This window comes from Heptranchias perlo, unplaced genomic scaffold (assembly GCF_035084215.1).
Source record: "Heptranchias perlo isolate sHepPer1 unplaced genomic scaffold, sHepPer1.hap1 HAP1_SCAFFOLD_44, whole genome shotgun sequence".
In the NCBI taxonomy this organism is placed as follows: domain Eukaryota; kingdom Metazoa; phylum Chordata; class Chondrichthyes; order Hexanchiformes; family Hexanchidae; genus Heptranchias; species Heptranchias perlo.
Window position 1 is genome coordinate 6309600 of NW_027139453.1, and position 6781 is coordinate 6316380.

The window sequence follows — 6781 nt, forward strand, 5'->3', positions numbered from 1 at the left end:
AAAGGTATTCGATTTTGCTTATTCTATGATTTGCAGATGAAGTTAACTGTTTAGGTGAAATAAGCAGACGTTCCTGAAAGTATCAGAAGATCAGGCAGCATCTGTCGAGAAAGAGACAGAGTTAACCCTTCGGGTTGATGATCTTTCCTCAGAACGGGAAGTTAAAAATGTAAGTTTTTAAGCAAGGACAGAGCCCGACAAAGTGGGGAGGAAGGCAGGTGGGGATTGGGTGGGTTGGGGTGGAGAACAAAGGGGAAGATCTGTGATAGGGTGGAAAGTGGGAGTGATTAAATGACAACATGATGCAAGATAAGTCGGGTGGCAATGGGAAAAATAAATAAATAAATAAAAGATTTGTCTATAGGAACTGTAAATGGCAAAAGCAGAACCATTACCAGCACCTACAGTCGGAGAAAATGAGAGCAGTGTTTATGATCTGAAGTAATTGAAATCACTGTTGAGTCCGGAAGGTTGTAAAGTAACTAATGGAAAGATGAGCTGCTGTTAATCGAGCTTCCGCTGAGTTTCGTTGGAACAGTGTAAGGGTCCAAGGACACAGGGGTCAGAGTGGCAGTGGGATAGAGAATTTAAATGGCAAGCGACCAGAAGGTGACGGTCAGGCAAAGCGGTTACCCAATCTGTGTTTAGTCTCCCCAATGTCGAGGTGCGAAGTCTTGGCAGTGTAGGTGAACAGGTGGAGAGGTGAATGATCTGCAGACACAGTGAACTGTGCCTTGGCGGCTTTAGCATTCAACAAACTGACACTGAGAATAGGATCGTTGGAACACGTGGATGGTGAAAAGAATGATGTTGTACGATGATAGGATTTAATCGGGAATGAAAATTCACTTGAGAAAGAGATGAGATCGAATGTTAGAGAAGGTGACTGAGAGAGAAAGCGATAGGCTGTGGTATGAATAATTCGTCAGAATGAACTGCTGAAACTTCCAATACAATTAATCATAGAAAATGTGACTTGATGGTATTATTATGATGTGGTCAGATTGAGTGAGTTTTTATTGAGGGATTCGCTCCTTTTTTATATCCCTGTCAGGTCCTCAATCTGTTTTGTGAATTCTCCTTGTTTCCCAACTTAAATCTAAACAAAATTAAACCTTACTTAAACAGTAGTATCAGTAATTTATCGATCGTAATAAATTATTTGAATATCCTATCTTAAAAGCTCGGCTGAATTCATTAAAGAACGAGGCTGGTTTAATTAAAATTTTCAGTTTAACTTTAATTGAATGTACAAAGTAAATTTGATGATCACATTTTATCCCCTGACACCAATGACCACAGAAAAGAACTGTTGAATTTATGAGATGGATTGTGTTAGTGGGACATATAGATTAGATTTCCTCTAACACTCTGCTCCAGTCTCTTTCCCTGTGAATCCCAGCCTCTCCTCCCACTGCATTGAATCATCTGTCTCCTCATTGATTGCTTCAGTTGATCCGCTTTCTCAAACTATCTGCTCCGGACTCCCCTTCAGCTCCTCATGTCCATTTCCTAATCTCCCTCCAAATGTCACTCACTGGCTCCGTCTCCACCTGATTTTCCCGTTTCGTGCCAGCCCCTGTCGACTCTCTTAACCCTGGGCAACAAATCAACAGCATCTCCCCCTGTCCCCTTGCCTTCCCGACGCTTCGCTCTCTTTCCCCGTTTGTCAGGAGCCCAAATCCGGCTTTAATCCGCTGGATTGCAGCTCGGTGACGCCACGTCTCCTTTCCAAACCGGAACTGCGCCCTCACTCAGCCATTCCAATGGATCAGATGCTCATTTTACTCACTTTCTTTATCGATCTCCCAATTCATTATTGATCATTGTGTTTAAAAACAATTCTCTGCCCGAAAGCGCTGCCCAGGTCAATGAATCACTTTCCACCGTTAGATGCAGCAACAAAGCTGGAAATTTCACCCCAGATCCTCTCAAACTGTTGCTTTGGCTCCAGATCTGATCAGTAATTTATCTGCTTCCCTTTCTGTCACTTGTAGTTACATTGGTAGCGATTGTGATCCTGTCCCGAGGAAAGTGCGGTCTCTCCAAATGTATCAGTCGCTACCTGGTGGGAATGGCAGTGGCCGATCTCCTGGTCGTTATCACTGATCCGATATTGAGATGGATTGGTCAGATTTATCTCCGACGGTCATTCCTGGACATTACTCCCGTGTGTAGTTTTATTATCTTCTTGAGTTATGCAACCGCTGTGGTTTCAGTCTGGCTCACAGTCGCTTTCACCTTTGATCGATTTGTGGCCATTTGTTGCGAGGAGCTGAAAACAAAATATTGCACCGAGAAAACAGCGGCTGTGGTTCTGGGAACAGTGAGTGTGCTGGGCTGTTTGGAAAGTCTCCCCTGGCACTTTACACTTAAACCTGACTATATAATTGATAATGTTCCCTGGTTTTGTGTGATAACACGGAGCTTCTGTACATCCCCCGCATGGTCCGCATTTGACTTGTTTCACCTCATTTTAACCCCTTGTGTCCCGTTCTGTCTGATTTTCCTGCTCAATGTTCTGACGGTCAGACGTATTTTAGTGGCCAGTCGAGCCCGCAGTGGACTCCGGGGCCACAGCAATGGAGAGAATCACAAGGATGCAGAGATGGAGAACCGAAAGAAATCCATCATTATACTCTTCAGCGTATCGGGCAGTTTTATATTGTTATGGGTAACACAGGTTATATTTTACATTTTTGCGCGAATTATAAACATTCAGTCTTATAACTCTGCCACTGACCCTGTTTATATCGCAGAACACACAGCAAAGATGCTGCAGCTTTTCTGTTCCTGCACAAACACGTGTATTTATGTCCTGACCCAAACTAAATTCAGAGAGGAGCTGAAGAACGCGGTGAAATACCCATTCCATCTAATTGTGAAATGAGTGAAATCATAGAAGGAGCTGATGGGTTTCAAGCATTGGAACCAATTCCGATTTTATAATCCACCCCCAACACTTCTCAGGGGACGAAAAGTGCATTTTATATCAGCAGCACAGAGCCATGACATGATCTTAAATCGGATTCTGATATTATATTTCATTGATAATCTGATTTATTGAGGCGGGGCTTGCTTTACAGACAACACTTGAATGGTTGGTCAAAATGGCCGGACTAAAGATCTCAGCTGGACTTCAACTAAATGGCTGCCACGCAACATGGGCAAAACTGGCAATCAAAATAGCTCCCTTAGGCCTGATCAGAATGGGTGCAGTCCACATAAATGGAGAGGGAGAGACAGACAGACAGACAGGCAGAAGAAAAGACAGGTATAGAGAGAGACGGACACAAAGACCAAGGGAGAGAGAGGTAGAGATAGATGATCAGACAGAGGGAGAGAGAGAGAAAGAAATATGCGAGAGAGACACAGGCAGAGGGCGAGAGGGAGAGACAAAGAAAGATAGTTGGAGATAGAGATCAAGACAAAGAGAGACCACATCAAGGAAGTCCCTCCTCCCTTATTCCATTTTAGTAAATATCCTCTGCACCATCTCCAGGGCTTTGACATCCTTCCTGAAGTGTAGTGCCCACAATTAGACGCAATACTCCAGCTGACACGTAATCACTGATTTACAATGATTTAGCTTAAATTCCTTGCTTTTATGCATTATGACTCCATTTGTCAAGCCAATGAACCGGTATGATTTTTGTGACACTCATCAATCTGTCCTGCCACGTTCAAAGATTTGTGCACTTAAACCCGCAGTCCTTTCTGTTCCTGCATTCCATTCAAAATTTTACCATTTAGTTTATGTTGCACCTCCTCACCCTTTCATCCAAACTGCATCACTTCACAATTCCCTGCGTTAAATTTCTCTGCCATGTGCCTGCCCATTACACCAGTCTGTCTATGTCTTGCTGAAATCTGCTACTATACTGTAACTACATTGTTTGGAACTATCCCTGTTAGATTTTCAATGCTGCTTCCGGAGAGCGAGTGTGTGTCTGGTGTGTGTTCACATGTGTGTGTTTGTGTTTGTGTGTTTGTGTGTGAGAGAGAGATAGAATATAGAAAGAGAGGGAGGTGTGGAAAGGATGAGGCACAGTTGCACAGGAAGATAAACATACTAATGAAGGCAAACAGAAATGGAGATTGAGAGAATGGCAGACTCAAACTCAGAAACAGATATAGAGTTAAAGACAGAAAGAGATCAGGGGAGAGAAAGATAGAAAGGAAACGAAAGTAAACGGAAAATAATAAGACAGTGATTGAGGAGGAGAAAAGAAAAGATAAATCAAAAAACACATGAGAGGCGATTAGAAAGACATGAAGACGGATAGAGATATAATCGGAGAAATAAACAGAGATAGTCAAACAAAATACAGAAAGGGAAAAGAAAGTAGGAAAGAGACAGGGAGAAGGCAAGAAATGGACCAAAGGAAAGAAGTGATAAGGACAGGGACAAAAATAAAAATCGGAAGTAGGACACGGATAGAGAATACAAGGACAAAAGAAACGTAATGATAAAAAAGACACCGACAAAAATGAAGACAGGTTCACATAAAGGGGTGGGAGTGTTTGTGAAGGAGATATATAGAAATAAAGAGGGGCAGAGACACGGTTGGGCAGAGATGGAGAGAAATAAATAGAGAGTTATTCAGACAGAAGAGAAAAATAAAGGGAGAAAGAAAGCAGGTAAATATATATCTGTAGAGAGAGAGAGAGAGAGAGAGAGAGAATGCAAACATGGATGGAACGAGAGAGAGAGACATTGATAAAGAATTATAAAGTGATAGCAGCAGGGTGGTTAATAGACAGACGAAGTCAAACCAAATCAATTAAAGACTGAGGGATAGACAGAGCACGAGAGTTTCAGACATAATAAGACGGTAAGAGGATGAGAAAAAGAGGAATGGAAAGCAAGAAGAATAGAAAACAGCAGAGAGGAGAAGAAATACAAAGATTAAAGCCGAGATAGAAAGAAATGGAAGAAAATACAGAAACAAATGCAAAGGAAAGAGTGAGAAACAAACAGATTGAAACAAAGACATGTGAAAATGGGAGCGGGAAGAAACAAATAGAGAGAAAGAAACAGTCAAAGTAGATACACAGAGAGAAATAAAGAGTGAGATAGACAGGGGCAAACAAAAAGGGACAGGAGGAAGCGGAGACAGAGGTGAAAGAGAAAATGACAGATGAAGTCAGAGAGAGAGAGAGAGACAACGAGCGAGAGGGACATGGAGGCGGTCGTAAAAAAAAGACATAGGAGGCAGAGAGAGAAGACAGGCAGCGTCGTACAGACACAGAGAGAGGCAAATAGTAAAAAAAAAGCCAAGAGTATAGATAGGAAAAGATAGAGACAAAAACAGCGGCAGAGAATTAAAAATTAAAGTAGAAATAACAAGATAGGAAAACACACAGAAAATAAATGGAGATGAACGATATACACAGAAAACAGACACAATGAAAGACAGACCAATATATGAAATACAGGAGGTTCGAGTCAGGAGTGAGAATAAAACATAGAAAGTATTAAATATACAAACAAACTGTGTAATCAGCCTGGAGGATGAGTGCTGATTCGCAGAACAGCAGCAGATAAAGTCAGTGAGACAATTAATGTTTCCTTTTTTCTGGGTTAAACTCTTTTCAATTTAATTTTGACAGTTCTAAAGATGATGCCTGGAGGCTGCACAATAACGTCACTCAGCCTTGTGTAACTTACCCGGCCCATTATTTATTGCGGGAGTTTCCCAGATGCGCTGTGCAGTAAAAAAAATCATCTGTTAAACGAAATCCTGATACTAAATCGGCTTCAGCATGTCTGGAGGAAATGGTCTCTTCAAAGGTGGACGGGCTTTTAAAAGGATTGTTAATGGCCCATTGTAAAATACATACAGCAAAGGATAACAGCAAGAAGAACAATCCCAGGAGCGTTGGAGGTAGTTTGAACACCTGCCGACTTAACTTGGTTGCATTGTGGACCCTCAGAGAAAACAAGTGAAGTGCCAATCAATCGTGGCTCTATTCGTACGAACCTATTGTTGACAAATCACCGACCCAGCGGTTTGACTCTGTGTTAAAAAGGTCTTTAAAAGCTGACCAGAAGGTGAGTGCGGAGAGGCACAGATCCACCAAGACTGCCCCGACTTCACCTTTCGCTTCCTGCCCGCACCACCACAGCTGTACTATTCATGACTGTTCGCTACCACACAGCTTGGTGCCTCGATGCAGGTTTACAGATTGTCTGTGAAGCAGATGACCTGGCGACAAGAGAAAGACATGCGACTCTACAACGGTATCCCTCAAAATACCCAGAATCTTCCCGGCAAGCTTGAGCCAACCATCAGGATAGAACTTTCGTCCTGGGATTAATCGAAGATCGACATTTGATTTCCAAACGGTTATGCATTTTGGGAATTCAGAATGTATCGTTTTATTTTTGTTGAAGCGATTCTCAATCAGGCATAAACCCAAGATGTTGTTAACATTCGAATGTCAATTTTCCCAATGTATTAATAATAAATTATTGTTTTCTTTGAAAGCCTTTGTTTGTGCCTGAAGCTCTTTCGGGGAAAAAGCCCATTAAATTAAAAATAAAAATAAACCACGTGGAGATAAAAAACCATTGCCCCAAATTAAAGTGTAAAATCACATTGCAGCTTTTTGCTCCTCCCTAGTTTTGGTGGAGAATGCGGTCATCCTAATTTTTCACATCATAATGTTTTTGTTTCTTAACTAGAAATCTTAATTTTGATATCCTGAGATATCTTATTTTGTAATTAAGGATCAGGAGACGGAGAATACAATTTTGAGGCATTCTGTGACTTTTAGA